Raw genomic sequence first — 19,331 nt, 5'->3', positions numbered from 1 at the left:
AATCTCTTCCAGTGAAGAAAAATCTTGGATGGCCTGAGGGTGAATGCATTTTCAGCAAATTTAAATTTTTGGGTGAATTAGCCTATTCTTTTATTACGATCCGAAATACCCTCAGTACCCTGAACTCCTGAATACTTAAGTCTCATGCTATTTAGACTCATATGAGCATCAGAAATATCCAAAGGTCTGTGCAGAATTATTTTAAATGTCTACACGCTCTTCACATTCTTGAGTGCAACCACACAACAGGCCCTTTGAAAATTTGAAATATGTAGTGAAGTAAGCCCTCCAGTGGTAAGATAAAGCACAGAAATCATGGCGAATATATTCTTACCCAGGGACCGGTAGTCAATGACACTATAATATTACAGTTTTGGAACAATAATGTAACTATATTGTGACCTGACCCACTTTCGGAATCTGATTCTAAAAAGTATTTATTTTCTTTCATTTATTTTATCATAATGTTGTTAATATTTTCATTCACATTTGTAAAACTTAAAGCCAAAAAAGCCTTAAATATAAATGACTAAACTACTACCAATATACTTGTCCTTCATTTTTGTGTGTGTGGAAGGGCATCCTAGAAAAAAGGTCCTGCAGTCAAATTTATCTTATCTGCACCACAAGGTGTTAAGAATGCAAATGTAACGACCAGTTCATGCAGCTATCAGCATCACATGATGACCTGCTCTGAGCACAGAGAGAACTTTCAGTGTTAGCTGGATGTTATTTGGGGTTCTTCAGAATGATGTTGGTGTCTCTTTAATGAAACCTGACCTGCAAATGCACTGACTGCTCTTTATATACTAACCTTGTGTACTACAACAGCAAGAAGCTTCTGCCAGACAGTTTTCAAAGTGTTTCTTTTGAAAAGACTCCCTGTAGCAGAACTTTAAGGTATTTATTTTAATGTAATATATATGCAGATGCATTTGTTTTATGGTAAACTAAGTTAAAGTTAGTGCTTTGTTGTCACAGGGGACTGGATTTAGAAATGGAAATGGACAGCATTAACACGGACATCCGGATAAATGAATATTCAAAACAGGATATAAGCCATGATGCTCAAGTCAAATTCACAGATTGTTTGTGATGAGTGTCGAAGAAAACTCAGACGTTTGTTACCAGTAAATTATAAAGAAGAAATTATAGAGCTGTTAAAATTGGCTGGACCAGTGGTAAGTATATATATACTTATATACACACACACAGTGGCCTCCATAAGTATTGGACCAGTAAAGACAAAATTGCTCTGTTTGCTGTGGAGTCAAGAATTCTGTAAATATGATTAAAGATAAATGTGAGACAAAACTAGAGAATGTCACATTTTATTATTGGGTGTTTCAGCACATAAATGTTTTACCAGCTAAGAAGATCAGCACTTTTAGAGTTAATCCCACTATCTGATGTGAGCATAAGTATTGGAACAATTGCCTCACAGGTCTTTTTGAATGATCAGCTGTGTCCTGTTGCATTAATTCTTCATATATTAAAAGCAGGGAATGTCTCGTATCAGTTACATGCATTGCTTTGCATTCTGTGTCTTGCATTTGATGACAACACACACAAACCAGGATGAAGACCAGGGAGCTGACTCTGAGAGAAAAGCAAGTAATTTGGATGCTAAGAGAAAAGAGGAAGTCAATTAGAGCTATAGAAAAAAACAAAGGGCATGGAGAAATCAAGAGACATTAGTAGCCAACAACGTCCTGATCAGCTGAGACAGGAGTTGATGACAGGCAAATCATAAAAGCTGTGAAAATGAACCCTAAAATACATGTCTGTAAAATCACCAACAACCTCCAGAAAGCTGTCCACAGGAGACTTTTAACATAGAATTACTGAAACTACACAGCAAGATGCAAACCTCTGACCAGCACCAAAAATAGTAAGGCAAGATTAGAGTTTGCAAAAGCCAGTAGAGTTTTAGAACAGAGTTTTATGGACAGATAGGACAATAATTAACCTTTCTCTAAATAAATGGAACTTCAATGTGTGGAGAAAAAAAGGGAACTGCAAATTATTCTAAGCATACAACCTCATCTGTAAAGCATGGTGGCGCTGGTGTCATGGCGTGGGCTCTGGAACAGGCTCTTTCAATTTTCTTAATGACTTAATGTATGATGGCAGCAGCAGAATGAATTTGGAAGGGTACAAAACCATCTTGGCCACCAGTATTCAAGAAAATACAGTCAAAACAAGCTACAGTTGGAATTGGTTGCATTAAAAGACTGGGAAAAGCATTTCAAAGGATGAGACCAAAAGACTGGTGATGTATATAGGTCACAGACTCACTGCTCTGATTGCACACAAGAGATCTGCAACAAAATAAGAGCTTTTAGTCTTTTATATCTGCCTTAAGTTCACATCAAATATATATATATCTATATATATATATATACCCCTAAAGGTATGCTGTGGTATCTGGCACCAAGATGTTAGCAGCCGGTCCTCTGAGTCGTGTAGGCTGTGATCTTGTTTGTTCAGAACATGCCACAGATGCTTGATTGGATTGAGATCTGGGGAATTTGGAGGCCAAGTCAACACCTCAAACTCTTCATTGTGCTCCTCAAACCATTCCTGAACCATTTTTACTTCGTGGCAAGGCCGCAGCCTCCAGGGAAATGAAAGGGTGTACATGGTCTGCAGTGATTCTTAGGTAGGTGGTATGTGTCAAAGTAATATCAGCATGGATGGCAGGACCCAGAGTTTCCCAGCAGAACACTGCCCAAAGCATCACACTGCCTCTGCCAGCTTGCCTTCTTCCCATAATGCATCCTGTTGCGAGTTCACCACTGTTCCTTCCTTGGACCACTTTTTATAGATACGGACCACTGCAGACAGGGAAGACCCCACAAGAGCTACAGTTTTGGAGATGCTCTGACCCAGTCGTCTAGCCATCACAATTTGGCTCTTGTCAAACTTGCTCAAATCCTTACGCTTGCCCATTTTTCCTGCTTCTAACACATCAATACATATATAAGCATTCAATTGTTATTGAGTTAGTGAAATCATTCTTTTTTCAGTATAATGATTTAAGATAGTTTATCTATTAATTATTGGACTCTTCAATATGTTTTCAAATAAATTTAATGTGCCATGTTCATTTTAGCTCAGAGTAATGTTAATATATGTCACCTAAGATTGTGTGTGGAGTCAAAATAAGGCCTTATAATAAATTTTAACCGACAATTAGTGAAAATGTATTGTAGCTGTTATACAGTAAATGCTCTGGTCTTCCTACAGTTTATATCTCAGCTGATGATCTTTCTGATCAGCTTCATCAGCACTGTGTTCTGTGGACACTTGGGAAAAACTGAACTGGCCACTGTGGCTCTGGCTGTTGCTGTGAGTTAAATAACTTAAATAACACAAAATAACTTAATTATAGTGGCTTTTATTAAAACACTCATTACATTTGTAAATATGGTCTTTTTACTCGCAGGTTATTAATGTGACCAGCCTCTCCATCAGCTCTGGGCTGGCGTCTGTGTGTGATACACTTATCTCTCAGGTTAGATAGTGAATGTACAATAATAAGAGTAATAAGAATGTTTTTTTGTGCTCAGGTGTCATTTGAGTTGAACTGTGTTCTCCAGACATTTGGCAGTAATAATCTGAAGCGGGTGGGTCTGATACTGCAGAGAGGGATTCTCATCCTACTGTTGGCATGTTTCCCCTGCTGGGCACTGCTCATCAACACAGAGTCCATTCTGCTGGCTGTCCGACAAAGTCCCAATGTGGCCAGATCTGAAATGTTCAACATTTACTGGATGTTTTGCATTAAATAATATAAGTATTATAAATAAATAAATAAATAAATCAAAAATTGGTTTAAACATGATGTCATTTCATTTGAAAGTTTAAATTCTTTAACTGTGTGATTTTTTTTTCTCTCAACAGTCTATCACAACTCTATGTAAAAATATTCATGCCTGCTTTGCCTGTAAGTAACACGTGATTTTTTTTTTTTTTTTTTTTTTTTTTGCACTGTTAGATCACTGTCTCCATGCCTAGACAATTAAGATCCAGCCCCGGACACCAGATCCTGTCAGAAAATATCAGTTTGTCCGGTAACAGAACAACTCGTCAGCAGAGTAGTCTAATACCCAAACCCTGTTAACAGGAGGTCTTGTCTGGTACCCAAAATACCCAAAAACACTATTAACAGTCTTCTGTCAGCCAAGAAGTTGACTGAGGAAAAAGCCAATGAAAGTGAAGAGCAGAAGCAGGAGCCAAAGTAAAGGTGTTAAGAAGGAGCAGAGTTTATTGAATAGTCTTTATTTAATGCTCAGACTTCGTCTCCTGCTTCTGCTCTTCAGAACACTTCTACTATCATTTACACTGCAATTAACATTACACATTCACAAACATTAAAGGAGCAATTCACTAACAAAGAAAATAATAAATAAATAAAATTGTAAATGTAAAGTAATTATCTACTCAAAGCTCATGCTGCTCCAAACCTATATGACTTTCAATTAATAACTCTTTATATTTCACTCTGTTCCTCACAAAACTTAACTCTGACTTTACAAGACTATTTACAAGAATATTTCACATGGGTCACATTGTTTTGTATTTCATTTTAACCATTTTGGAGCTTGTTTCCCGAGTATTTTGTGTTTTGGGGAAAATATATTGGTTACCTGAAAGAAATAGATTTGGAAGGACATAAAATGAATGAATGAATGAATGAATTTATTTATTTATTTATTATTTACTTATTTACTTGTAGCACGGCCACATAAAGGGAGCTATTTATACTGTTGTTGAGAAAACTGATGTGATTGTTGATATATCTCAGCTGTTATTGTTGTCTCTTTGTTTGTATTGCCCCGTCGAGTGTTTGTGATCCTGTTTGCTCTCGCAAGAGTTCCGCCGTGACGCGTCTGGGAATCCCCTGACGTCATCTCAGTCAGCTGATTTTTCACGTCCTATAAAAGTCGGCGGCTTATCGGCGTTCTAGAGCAACGTTCGCCCGGCTCAACACAACTATCGATCACATTCATTAGAATCAGAATCAGAATCAGAATATTTATTGTCATTGAACTTACATCCAACGAAATTATGTATTCCAATTTATTAAGCCACAGTAAAGACAGGAGACAATAACAGACAATAATAATAAATATTAATAAATTACACTGTGCTAAGTGATTAAAGTGCTCAAAATCATCCCATGTGAATGGTTCTTCTCATATATCAAGAATGTTTTTTTAAGTTCGGTGTTCAGTATTGTTATGGCTTTAGGATAAAAACTGTTCATGAATCTTGTAGTGCGGGTCTTGATAGCTCTGTAACGTTTCCCAGATGGCAAACGTTGGAATAAATGATGTGCAGGGTGGTATGAGTCCTTCAGGATATTGTGTATTTTCTGCAGGCAACGAGAGGTAAATATGTTTTCCAAGGTAGCTGTTGTTTTGCGATGATGTTCTGTGCAGTCTTTATAACTCTCTGCAGAGCCTTTTTATCAGCTGCAGTGCTGCTTCCATACCATACCAGCATACCATATGTAAGGATACTCTCAATAGAGCAACTGTAGAATGACACTAGAAGCCGTTGTGGCAGGTTTACCTTCCTGAGCATTCTTAGGAAGTATAGCCGCTTCTGTGCCTTCTTAACCAGTGCCATGATATTTTTCGTCCATGAGAGATCCTCTGAGATGTATGTGCCCAGAAATTTAAAACAGGACACTCTCTCCACCATCTCCTCATTGATATACTCTTGGCTGTCTACGTCTGTGACTCTTTAACCACCCTGAAATTGTCTTTGTCAAAATACTTTGGATTTACTATTTTTCACCGGTGAGGCCGATCCAATACACACACACACAGAAAAAAACAACATTGGACTTAAAGGACAGTAGAAAACGTGCGCACATTCATTTATTGTAAATACTGTATATATTGTGTTTCCTGGTGTTTTTTTGTTTGTATTTAATACACTTTGGTTTGCATTCATCGTTAATAGTCGTGTTTTTTTTTGTTTTTTTAACTTATCCAAACAACCTCTGTAGAGAGAGGAAAGAAAAATTTATTTGTGTAGCCTGTTACATATTGAGTGTTACATATTGGTGGCCCATACGGGGAACCTTCTTTTGTTGTTTGGATTGGTATAATTATCAGGATGGATGTACCAAATACTGATGCTGTTATTGATGTTAGTGTTGTAAATACAGTAAATGCAGATAACCCTAATACACCTGTAAATGACCAAAATGAACAACCAGATGTGGATTTTACAGCAGGCCCATTTGTGACAAGGCGCAATCCTACTGCCGAAATAACATCCATGCTTAGCTCATTGTATATATCGGATTCTGAACAATCTAATAATGATGGAGCTGTATTTTAAATGTTGGATTGGTGCAAACAATGAAAGCAGACGTAGCACAGGTAAAAGTGGATTTATTGGCGCTCAATCAAAAAGTACAAACTCTAGAGCATGATTTCAAACAATCAATGGACAGTACATTAAATCGGGAGGCCAGTTTCAGGCAGGCCGTGGATGCTAGCTTGGCTGGGTTGGAGGACTATTTCATGAAGTCACTGGAAAAATTGGAAAGGGCTGTAACTGATTGTTTTCTGAGGAGAGATTCTAAATGGGAAAGTCAAATGAAAAAATTAAGACTTACCAGTACTCCCACACTCTCCAGATTGCAGGCCTACTCACCAGCTCCCTCCCACATTTCTCCGGTCCATTGTCCACAGACCCCAATGCCAGTTGCTAAAGATAAAGGTTCAACTCATAAAGCTTCAAATATTACTTATGACATTACTTCTCCTGTGCATACTCATCCTCCTAGTGTGCTTCCCTCCTCATTTTTGTCTGGTTCATCCTCATTCTGTGCTCGGCCTCCCATTCGCCTAGAGTTCCCCACTTTCGGTGACTCCTGTGAGACAGCAGAGGTGCTCAACTTCGAGCAGTGTGAAAATTTCCTGGAGATCAGGCCACTCCCCAGCCTCGAGTTCATCGGAACATTAAGTACCGTCCTGAAGGGACCCGCTCAGAGCTGGTGGAAACCAGAGAAGGCTAAGGTAACAGAATGGCAATCCTTCAAAAAGGCATTCATGGTGGCTTTTCTTTCAGATGATTACCTCTCAGAAGTGGAGGAGAAGCTGAAGACGTTGGTCCAGCAGCCGCGACAACGCCTGAGGGACTTTGCTTATGACTACCGGGCCCTCTGTTTAAAGTGGAAACCTGAGATTTCCGAGGAGGAGTTGGTGAATCGCATCCTGAACAACATCAACCCCAGGGTTGCAGGATGTCTACGGGGGACAGTGAACACAGTAGAGCAGCTGGTGAAGGTTGGGGAGTTTCTCCCATCAAGAAACAAATCATTGAGCAACATGTTGACCAGATGCTCCAAGACAACATCATTGAGCCATCTTTCTCGCCTTGGTCTTCACCTGTGGTCCTGGTCCCCAAACCTGATGGCTCATACAGGTTCTGTGTGGATTACAGAAAGTTAAACAGCAAAACCGTACCCGACGCTTACCCAATGCCTTGGATTCATGACATCCTGGAATCCCTGGAAGGCGCCTCCTGGTTTAGTGCATTGGATCTACAGTCTGGGTACTGGCAGGTGGAGATGGAGGAATTGAGAAGACTGCGTTTATTACAACCAAGGGGTTATTTCAATTTAAGTCTATGCCCTATGGTCTCAGGAACTCCGCAGCCACCTTTCAGCGTTTAATGGAGAGAGTTCTGGCTGACTTGAGGGGGAAGATCTGCTTTGTCTACATTGACGATATCATTATTTATTCAAAAACATTAGAGCAGCACATTCAACATCTCAACACCATCTTCCATAAAATCAACCAGGCCAATCTGACCCTGAATATGAAGAAATGCCACTTCTTCAAATGTCAGCTCAAGTTTCTCGGCCATGTAGTCTCCGAGAGGGGTGTGGAGATTGACCGAGAGAAAACCAGGGCCGTCGCAGAGTTCCCACCACCACAAGATCTCAAAGCTCTGCAAAGATTTCTGGGCTTAGCAGGGTGGTATCACAAGTTCATATCGCTTTGCAGATATAGCTGCTCCATTGAACCACCTTAAAAAGAAAGGAGTCAAGTGGGAGTGGACTTCAGAATGTCAAAATAGCATGGATGCACTTAAACAAGCATTACAAAACTCACCTGTACTCATTCAACCCGATCTCAGTAAAACCTTTCACCTTCCGGGCACGGCCCTATGTAGCACAGCCACATAAAGGGAGCTATTTATACTGTTGTTGAGAAAACTGATGTGATTGTTGATATATCTCAGCTGTTATTGTTGTCCCTTTGTTTGTATTGCCCCGTCGAGTGCTTGTGATCCTGTTTGCTCTCGCGAGAGTTCCGCCGTGACGCGTCTGGTTTTTCACGTTCGATAAAAGAAGCCGGCTTATCGTCGTTCTAGAGCAACGTTCACCCGGCTCAACACAACTATCGATCACATTCATTACTCTTGGCTGTCTACGTCTGTGACTCTTTAACCACCCTGAAATTGTGTTCGTCAAAATACTTAGTTTGGATTTACTAGTTTTGGACTATTTTTCTTGGGGATTCCGTCACAGGACAGCGCTGTTCCTCATCGCGCTCCCGGACTCAAACGTTTCACCGGTAAGGCCGATCCAATTCACACACACACACACACACACACAAACAACATTGGACTTAAAGGACAGTAGAAAACGCGCGCACATTCATTTATTGTAAATATTGTATATATTGTGTTTCCTGGTGTTTGCTTTTTTTGTTTGTATTTAATACACTTTGGTTTGCATTCATCGTTAATAGTCGTGGGTTTTTTTTTTTTTTTTTAACTTGTCCAAACAACCTCTGTAGGGAGGGGAAAGAAAAATTTATTTGTGTAGCCTGCCTTTTAGGCTGAGTGTTACATACTTACTTACTTTACTTTACTTTACTTAAATTAAGTACTCAACTTAAGTTTTACTGCCACTCACCAACAACATTTTCTTCTTTTCTTCTCTTTTTTTTTTACCTAAAGGCTGCCTTTATGTATCAGCTGCAGGGCTTGTATCTTCAAAATCAGGTAAACTCCTCCTCCTTTTTTTAAGTCTTTACATTTATGTATTTGGAGATGCTTTTATTTAAAGTGATATACATTGCATTTAAGCAATAAAGTAATACATTTAATGAGTTATGTCTTCCTTAATAATCAAACTTATGTCATGTTATGTTATGTTATGCAGTTTGAGTATTGTATACTCTATATTGCTATGATCCTGATGGTCTGATTTGTATGTTTGTTTAGGGTATTATTTGGCCTCAGATCATTACAGAAGCAGCAGGAAATGCCCTCAATGCTTTAATAAACTACATCTTCCTTCATTTGTTTGATCTTGGTGTGGCGTTAGAAGCTGTCTAGATTCTGTATATCTTATATTTAGTGACAATGTTTTCTTGTTTACTTCATTCATCTCATATTTGAATTATAACTTCACAGAGGATCTGCTGCTGCAAATGCAATTTCCCAGTATTCCTTGGCAGTGATTCTTTATTTGTACATCCGATGTATGGGCCTACATAAAGCCACCTGGGGCGGTGAGTCTCTCCTGTTCAATTCTGTAGAGGTCCGTTACCTAGTTCTGCATCTTGAAAAAAAGTCTGACAGCACACCAGTTTGAATTGACTAGTTTTAAAGAATATTCTGCAGGACTATTTTCCTCATGGTGACATGGGTGTCATTAATAAACTATTTACAAGACTTTGACATGAATAATTTGATTAGGTTGGTTTAAATTCAGTTAATTAGTTGTTAATAGTTATTAATTAGTCTGTTATTTTAAATGTGTGTATTTTTCCCATCTGTCTCTGTGATATTTCGATCTGCCTCACACACAAACCATTAGGCTGGTCTCGTGACTGTCTGCAGGAATGGGATGCCTTCATTCGCTTGGCTTTTCCCAGCATGCTCATGCTTTGTGCAGAGTGGTGGTCATATGAGATTGGTGGATTCCTTGCAGGTTTGTAAATTGTGTATTTTATTAATTTTCTTTAATTTCATAACAATATTTGTATTTTATGTGTATTTTATGTTTTATACTATGTATAAATTTAAAATATAATATGTGCACTTTATGAGTTTTTTTTGTTTTTGCCCTCCTATATTTATTGCAGGACTCATCAGTGAGGTTGAGCTCGGGGCTCAGTCTGTCTTCTATGAACTGGCCAGCATTATGTACATGGTATTGCCAGAGTTACATGGTCTGTGTTACATGGTCTCAACCTCTTTTGCTGGTCCTGGAAACAAACCCCAACCCTAACTTCAAAGTCCTAAATAATTCCTAAACAATAACAAATTAGCCCGGTTTCTACAAAAACAAAAAAAACAAAAAAAAACAAACAAGTGACTCTGGACCACAGATCCAGTCATAATGGTCAATTGTTTAAATCATCTGAAGGCTGAATAAATAAGCATTTCACTGATGTATAGTTTGTTAGGACAGGACAATATTTGGTAAAATGTAATTTATTCCTGTGATCAGCGCTAAATTTTCCACATCATTAATTCAGTATCACATGATCCTTCAGAAATCATCCTAATATATTGGTGCCGATAGCCTTGTGATTAGTGCGTCGACATAGTGCAACTGTGCTCACAGCGGCCCAAGTTCGATTACTTCCTGGAGGTCTTTTGCCCGCTTCCCTCTTTCCACCCAGTGAAAAAACAGTTATTTTAAATAGTAAAAATATTTCAAAATGTTACTGTTTTTGCTGTGCTTTGGATCAGATAAACACAGGCTTGGTGAGAAGAAGAGACATCAAAAATCTTACTGTTCAAAAACTTTTGACTGGTAGTCTGTGTCAACAGAAAACATTTATTTATGTGTAACAAAATATGTTTATGAAAATGCATGACATTGCGACGACTGTCAAAAAGTAGCCTAGTTTTCCTTTGGTCACCTAGTCATTGTTTCCTTCTTGTCAATCAGTTTCCACTGGGATTTGCAGTGGCAGCTGGTGTGAGGGTGGGAAATGCACTTGGAGCTGGAAACACAGAACAAGCTGTCTGCCAAAATGTCTTTAGTCTGTGGACGTAAGTGGTCATTCCAACAGATTTAAATGATGCTAAATAGGTCTAATTATTTGGAGACCTGATGATATATCAGGAAATGTGCAATATCAAATAGAACATGATACATCAGTTGTTGCAGTGAAACATAATATGTTAATATTATTGTTACTATTGATATTTTATGGTTGTTTTCTTTCAATACATGATTCATTTCTCTGCTACTCTAGTACTTGTATCCTGTGTGATTGCAACCATAATTGGAGGTACTAACAATGTTATTGGATACATATTTAGCACAGATGAGTAAGTTACCAGAGAGAATTACTGTTAAACAGTACATATTTGGCCATCTTGTTATCTCACAAGACTTTTTTAAAAAATTTATTTTAAACACTTGACAAAGTTGAAATTATGTTGTATACAGTTTCTGTTGATTGTGTCCCAGGTTTTTCATTAAATGATGAAGAAGAGCATTATTGGCTCTGTAACTCTCTGTCTTGCAGGGAAATTGTCCTCATAGTATCAGAGGTCATGCTCACGTATGGCTTTGTTCATCTATTTGATGCCATTTCGGTAAGTTTATTAATGTTTTTTTTAAATAAAGTTTTTATGCTTGAAAAATAGTCTAGTCATAGTTTTTGTTCGGAGATACATGGACTGGGATGAAAACATAAAGCTTTTTAGCATTATAACTTTTAATTTCAAGTGGCCAGCTGTTTATATTTCACACATATTGTAAATCTGTTTTGATATTGTCAATTTTTGATCATCCAAATGTGTTCTGATTGTAGGCTATTACAGGTGGAATTGTCAGAGGTGTTGGAAAGCAGCTGCTTGGTGCTCTTTGTAGAATTGTGGGGTATTATTTTGTGGGATTTCCAATTGGAGTGTCCCTGATGTTTGCTCTCAACATGGGCATAATTGGTAATGAAGTGAATTGCTACATTAAAGCTACTTCACAATTTTTAAATATTGGAAACTGTATGCTGTAAAACTAAAAGAATGTATGCTGGTCCTATGATTTTCTTTCTAACATGGAATACCAAAAGAAACATTTATTGATTTATTTTAATGTGAATGCCTTTTCATACTGTAGTACTTTTTTTTTTTTTTTTTTTTTTTTTTTTGCAATGTCACAGAAGAACCATTTGGATTCCCGAAAGAACTTTTCAATGAACAGTTCTTAATAGAACCATTTTTGTGTGTGTGTGAAGAACATTTTAATAATCGAAGAGAAGCTTTTTCTAACGTAATCTCGGTTCCCTGAGATAAGGGAACAAGTCTTGTGTCGCTAATTCATGTGAGGAAACTCCTGTTTACTCTGTTACTGAAGCCTCAATTTTTCACATTTGTGTAGCTGTACACATTTGTGCCGCTTGGTTGAACCACAATCTTTCGACTGAAGCGACAGTCTAATTCACGCTCAGCTAATAGCAGCCCAGCCCTGGAGCACTCATGTTGAGGACTCCTGTAAGCATGAAACAAAGGTGAGAGCCAAGCCGCTAGGCTGAGGACCACAAGACATAACCTTTTCCACTCACCAAGAGGAAATTGATAATACTAAGTGGACAAAATTCATGCCTGCAGGGCAGTGACATCCAAGTTATTGAATCTAGGAAAGGTAGGCGACAACGACCAGCCGGCAGCTGCACAAATCTCACCAATAGAAATTCCACTGGACTGATCCCAGGAGGAGGCTATTCTACTGGTGGAGTGATAGAGCACTGCAAGCTTACTGAGGCATAAGCCAAGGCTATAGCATCCACTATCCAAAGATATACAAAAAGCTGCTCTGATTGTCTGAACAGACCAGAGCATTGAACATACACTGGATTGGGATGTTATTGGGTATTGACCAAGGGGCTGCTGATAACAGCTGAATCAACTCTGGGAACCATGTTTGGTTCCTCCAAAGTGGGGCCACAAGGAGGACTGAGCATTAGACTTCCCTCACCCATCTGACGACCTGAGGAAGCAGGCTAATTGTGGAGAAGGCATACAGGCAAGCGCTGGGCCAATCGTGGGCCAAAACAAATTGCTGTTTCGAGAAATAAATTGGGCAGTGAGAGTTGTCTTCTTAGGGAAAGAGGTCCACCTCTGCCCTCCCAAAGACAGGCCAAATCATTTGAACCGTCTGAGAATGTAGTCTCCATTCTCCTGAAGCTACATTACCTTTGAAAAGCATATCTGCTCCTTGGTTTAATCTGCCTGACACATGAACTGCTCTTAGTGAGAGGAGTTTGCCCTGTGCCCATAACAGGAGGTGCCAAGCCATCCTGTAACAGGATCTGAGACTGCCTTGGCAACTGATGTACGCTACCACCGTCATGTTGTCTGAGTGGACCAGGATGTGGTGCCTCTTTAAGGTTGGCAGGAAGGTTTTGAGGGCTAGGAAGACTGCAATTATATTGAGTTGATATGGGCTTGCTCCAGCATTGCTCCAGGCTTGGAGCATTGCTCCAGGCTTGACCTTGAGCTGAACGCCAGGTTGCCCTCAAACAGAGCTCCCCAACCCAAGTTGGATGCATCTGTTGTAACTACCTTCCTCCTGGAGGTCAGCCCCAACTGGACACCTGATCAAAACAGGCGAGAAGTTGTCCGGAGGCAACAGCTCTGATGCAGCGATGGGTTACCCTGATATAAAATCGTCCCAGGAGCCAGGCGTGGAACGGGACATGGCTTTGAGCCAATGCTGGAGAGGTCGCATATAGAGTAGGCCTAGAGGAATCACAGACGAGGCAGTCAACATGAGGCCAAGCATCCTCTGAAAAGCCCTGACGGGATGTAACGTCAGTGAAATTGAGAATGGGTCTGAGAACGGCATCTTTTTGGGAACAAGGAAGTAGCAGCTGATAACTAGTGAGCTGTCACGCTCACAAAGATTAGACAGCACATATTTCAAACGCCACTGCCTAGCATCCATCTGGTGAATCTCCACTCTCTACCCAACAAAACGGACAAACTTTTTCTGCTCTCCTGGACAAATAAGGACTCTTCAATCTCTGCTGCTCTATGTTTTACAGAAACCTGGCTGAATGACGCCTGACCAGACAGCACACTACATCTGCCAGGCTTCCAATTGTTCAGAGCAGATCGCGATGCAGAATCAGCGGAGAAATCTTGTGTCGGTGGGACATGTTTTTACATCAGTGAGAGGTGGTGTATACATGTAAAAGTTGTAAAGAAAATGTGCTGTTCCAATCTGGAAATGCTCCTCATCAACTGTAAGCCTTTCACAGAACAAACAAGAAACTAAAATCAGCTAAACCTGTATTAAGGACTGTAAAAAGAGGGACTAATTAATTCTCAAGAGATTTACAAGCCTGCTTTGACTGATTGGAGTGTTTTTGAAGCTTCTGCAAACAATCTGGATGAGCTCACATCCTATATCAATTTCTGTGAAGATATGCACTTTCCTACTAGGACCATACAACAATAACAAACCGTGGTTCACTGCAAAACTCAGACAGCTCAGTCAGGTCAAAGAAGATGCTTACAGGAATGGGGACAGAGTCTTGTACAAACAGGCCAAATACACACTGGAAAAGGAGATTAGAGTGTTAAAGAGGAACCAATTCTCTTCCAGTGACCCTAAATCAGTGTGGAAAGGTCTAAAAAGACATCTACAAGACACTATCCCCCAGCACTGTGGAGAATCAACAACTGGAAGACAATCTGAATGAGTTTTATTGCAGATTTGAAAAAACACCATTAACACCTCCAGCAACTCCCCTCTCAGTGAAGATGATGTTTGTCAGGTAAGAACAAAAGAAGAAAGGCACCAGGCCCAGACAGTGTCATATCAGCCTGTCTGAAAACCTGTGCTGTCTAAACTACCTTAGCTATCTGTGCCCACCTCCATCTGTCAATGGATCACCAGGTTCCTGAAGCACTGGCAGTCTTAACTTGGAGCTCAACATGTTCAAAACAGTGGAGACGGCCATGGACTTCAGGAGAAAGCCCAACATAGACTAACTTAGAGAGAACGTGGATCAGTTCGCTGTCCACGCTCAGCTGTGCAGGGCTTCAGGCTCTTCAGCATCCAATGCCGTTAAGGACATGGAGTCATCAATGGCAATCTCCTCCTCAGAAGCGGTGAAGGAAAACTAGTAAGGAAATCAGAGGAAATCACTCAGAAATTTGCTCTTCTTTGTACCAGATGGCCACAGTGAAAGGCTTGCACTTATTCCTCTGCCAGGTCTTCTATGGTGGTGAGCAGGTGAGCTTCTTCCTTCTTCAGGTTTGTAACAGGCTTATTTTCCCCACATTGGAAGAGACCGTTCAATAGGGAACTCCTGTTCACTCTGAGTACTGAATCCTGATTTGCACAAAAAATTGCGCTTTAACCCACCAAAATGAGTGGAGCTGACTGCTATATAAGTTGGCTCTGAGCGCCCTTTCATCAGAATCTTTCGACTGGAAGCGACAGTCATCGACTCACATGCAGCCTTATAGCACGGCAGGTTACGCAACACTCATTCCCTTATTTCAGGGAACCGAGGTTACGTTGGTAACCGGAGTGTTCTCCATCAAACAGTCTCTCCCCATGCGTTGCTACACATATGGGGAATGTGGAAGGTATTTTCTGTGAATTTTAAATAAATCAATTCAATTATAAAAAAATAAAATGAAAACCACATAAAATTGCTTTATAGAAAACTGTATGCAAAATATGTGCTAAAACTGAAAATGCTGGGGTCCACATAACAAGACCTTCTCCACTCACAGAGGGGATTAGGTAAACTAGGTTGACAAAATCCATGCCTGAAGGGCAGGTTGGTCCAAGTTATAAAATCTGGTGAAGGTAGACGGCTAAGACAGATATCACTGCATAGATATAACCAATAGAAACTGCTGGACCAAGCCAATGAGACGACCATTTCTCTGGTTGAATGGGCCCTCACTTCAATAGGTCCACTGTGGCTTAAGCCAGGGCTATAACTATTCACACTCTGCTTTGTGACTGGCAGCTCTTTAGAGCAGCCTCCCATGCAAACAAAGAGCTGTTCTGAATATCGGAAGTTGCTAGAGAGCGCTACATAGGCTCTAAGAGCCTGAACTGGACAGAGTAAATTCTGACCCTGCTCATCCACTGAGTTAGGAAGAGCCAGAAGTGTGATAAACTTGTGCTCTGAACGTAGTGGAGTGATGTTTCACATCAGTTAGAAAAGACTGACCATTTAAGAGCATACAGGCATCTTGTAGACAGCGCTCTAGCCTCCTTGATGGCATCAGAACTTTGGCTGGACTAATCCACTTGTGTGGAGATGTTTGGCCTGAAAACTTGGAGCACCGCCATCATGTGAAGCGCTGAGTTAGTCTGGCCAGCCACTGAATAAGCCCTGCCTGCCAGAGAGGAGGTTGTCCTGCAGGGCTTAAATCGGTACGCTGCATGTGCCTTCAATCACAGTGACCGCTTCTTCGGCACTCTCTCTTCGGCACTGTCAAAAGTGGTGAAAGTGGCAGAAGCAGCGGAAAGAACATGTACCAAGTAGGGGGTGTGCCACATCCTGGTGAGTTCTCCGTGAATCTCCAGGAAGAACCAGAGGGCTGGATGATTGTTGATGGTGTCCTTGCAGGCACCACTCTTCTACGGCGAGCATCAGGCTTTGAAATTCTTGTTTATGGTTTCTTGCTTCTTCTTCAGAGTCCAGAGAGGAGATGATCTTTGTACTGAAGGAGAAAAATTCTGACGAAACAAATCAGGTTTCAGTATTTTGAGTAAACAGGTGTTATAGAAACATATGCATAGTAAGCCCACAGGATATAACAGCCAATAAACTAAACACTGCATACCTTCATCAGTTTCCTCTCATCTTACCTTTCTATTGTTAGGTCTGTGGATTGGGTTTTTTGGATGTGTTTTCCTACAGTCTTTGTTCTTCATTATCCTCATCTGCAAACTGGACTGGAAAAAAGCAACTCAAGAAGTGGGTAATTTTTCTTCATTTACCTCTATATAGTCTGTTTGGATAGATGACGACTGCCGTCTTTATTTTCTTATTTTCAGGCCTTAATCAGAGCAGGTGTACAAATCCCAGAAACCAAAGATGAATCTTATGTTGTGGAAAATAAGGGCTGCACAGAAGTTACTTTCTGTCTGTGGTATATGATGACCTTAATGGTGAAAAAAGTATCTTTCATCATGGACTTTGTCTGTTGACTGATTATGTTGTCTTTTGTTTGTCATTGTAGTACTACAGAAGTCTCAGCACACTGAAGAAGGCCAGACAGATGTTAACACAGACCTGGAAGGGCTCAGTAAAGGAGAAGGAGGAGTAACAAAGGTTGTTGCGTTGGTCACAGTTGGCACAGTTTTGACCACCAAACAGCTGGTTGTCCGTCAAGGACTTGTGGTTTTGTTCATGTTGCTTATACTAGCTGGAGGGATTGTGTTAAATGAGGTGCTCACTGGATTTCTCAGAGTATAGTAAGTTCAGGGATTTGTATGTATGGAAAATGCTACTACTCCTTGACAACTACAGAGACCCTGCCATTTAATCCTGCCAGTACACACACACGCAAAAACTGAAATTGGACGACAATAGAAGTTTTGTACTTTTTGTACCAGGGTTACAGCCATGATAACACTTTAACATCTCTATTTCATTCAATAAATATAGCTGCAAGCAGCGATGGGCGGGCCCTCGCCACCAGCGCAATCGCATCCCTGATGCCATGAGAAAAACGGTGCCCAGCAGGCACATGCATTGACAGTAACCCTGTGGCAGTTTGGATTGAAGTGTTACAGCAATGAAAGGGTTAAAATTCTTTTAAATCATTCTGACAGACTGAGAATGAGCTAAAAAAGATTCCTTATCCTATGAGGTCATCTTGTGTTCATCCTTGGTATTACAGTCTTCATCTGCTGGTTTACATGTGTGATATGTTAAATATTTTTGCGGTCTTAAAATATAATAAACATATTACCTAAGAATGATTTGTTTTTCATATGTAAAAAGTTGTGAAGAGTTGGGATAATGCACTTTAAATGCATTCTCTCTCTCTCTCTCTCTCTCGCTCTCTCTCTCTCACACACATACACACACACAGCCACTCAACTACCCCCAGTCACACTTACACACACACATACACAGACTTAATCCCATCCCCCGACACAGAGTTAGAGTGAGAGAGTTTTTTAATTTTCTATTTTTTGTTGATTATTTTGTATCAATGGAAGTAAGTTTATTTCTCATTTATTTCTCAGAATGACTAGTTCTATGTATATAAAAATTTTGAAGTGTTTGGATGATGCATTTTAAAATTAAAGCTATAACTTTGACTCTCGATAGTCACATCTATGTGATCGGCATCATACAACAAACAAACTCCAGAAGTTTCATCAGAATCAGAAAATGCATGCAATAGTTATCAGCCATTTCCTGTTTCTCATTTCTCGCCATAAATTTGTCGCCTCGCCACGGCCAAACCATTCAAGATATCAAAAATCCCCTGGCAATTTTGCATCCCCAATGTCTTGAGATCATGCTGACAAGTTTGGTGGCCGTCGGAATAAAGGCCTCCGAGGAGTATATCAAATTCCAGAGCATGCGCTTTTTATACAGCCTTGAATAACTCACTTCCTGTTGGGATTAGCTAATGACATAGAGTGCGTGAGTTGTTCGGCTCAGTGAGATCTACATGTCTACCGAGTTTCATATGTATACGTGCAAGTATGTGTGGGATATACATCAAGTTTTCGGCAGCTGTTCCAGGGGGCGCTGTAAAGCCCCTGTGCCACGCCCGGATCCCAGCCTTTGTGGCGTCCTAATGGCTGCAGATTCCAACGTGTGTGCCAATTTTCAAGAGTTTTTGAGCATGTTAAGGCCCCCAAAATGCCCCAAAGTGTGGAAAAAAAATAAATAAATAAAAAAAATAAATAAATATAGCTGCAAGCAGCAATGACGGACCCTCGCCGCCAGCGCAATCTCCATGCCGGTAGCATCAGGAAAACAGTGCCCAGCGGACACATGCATTTACAGTAACCCTCTGGCAGTATGGATTTAAGGGTCACAGCAATGAAAAGGTTACATTATAAGAACAACACACACACACACTGGGAAAGAACATATATAAATCTTTGGCAATTATACCATGCAATATCATTTGTTATCCTGATCCTGAGACTCCATCTGGTGGTCACCCTTGGTATTACAGTCTTCATCTGCTAAGTTATGATATATAATATCTTTCTTGTTTTCTGGGCCTCTGAGCTAGATAGCATTTTGAAACTAACCATTTTTCCTAAGAATGACTTATTCTTCATGTGTAAAAAAAAGTTTTGAAGAGTTAGAATAATG

At 40.1% G+C, this 19,331-nt stretch overlaps 1 pseudogene; it reads left to right on the top strand.

Moving 5' to 3' along the window:
* Positions 1 to 985: 985 nt before the first annotated feature.
* LOC127153011 (multidrug and toxin extrusion protein 1-like) lies at positions 986 to 17,957 on the top strand (annotated as a pseudogene).
* The last annotated feature ends 1,374 nt before the right edge of the window (positions 17,958 to 19,331 follow it).

The sequence above is a fragment of the Labeo rohita genome, chromosome 21 (genome assembly GCF_022985175.1).
Source record: "Labeo rohita strain BAU-BD-2019 chromosome 21, IGBB_LRoh.1.0, whole genome shotgun sequence".
In the NCBI taxonomy this organism is placed as follows: domain Eukaryota; kingdom Metazoa; phylum Chordata; class Actinopteri; order Cypriniformes; family Cyprinidae; genus Labeo; species Labeo rohita.
This window is presented reverse-complemented; position numbering and strand designations above follow the sequence as displayed.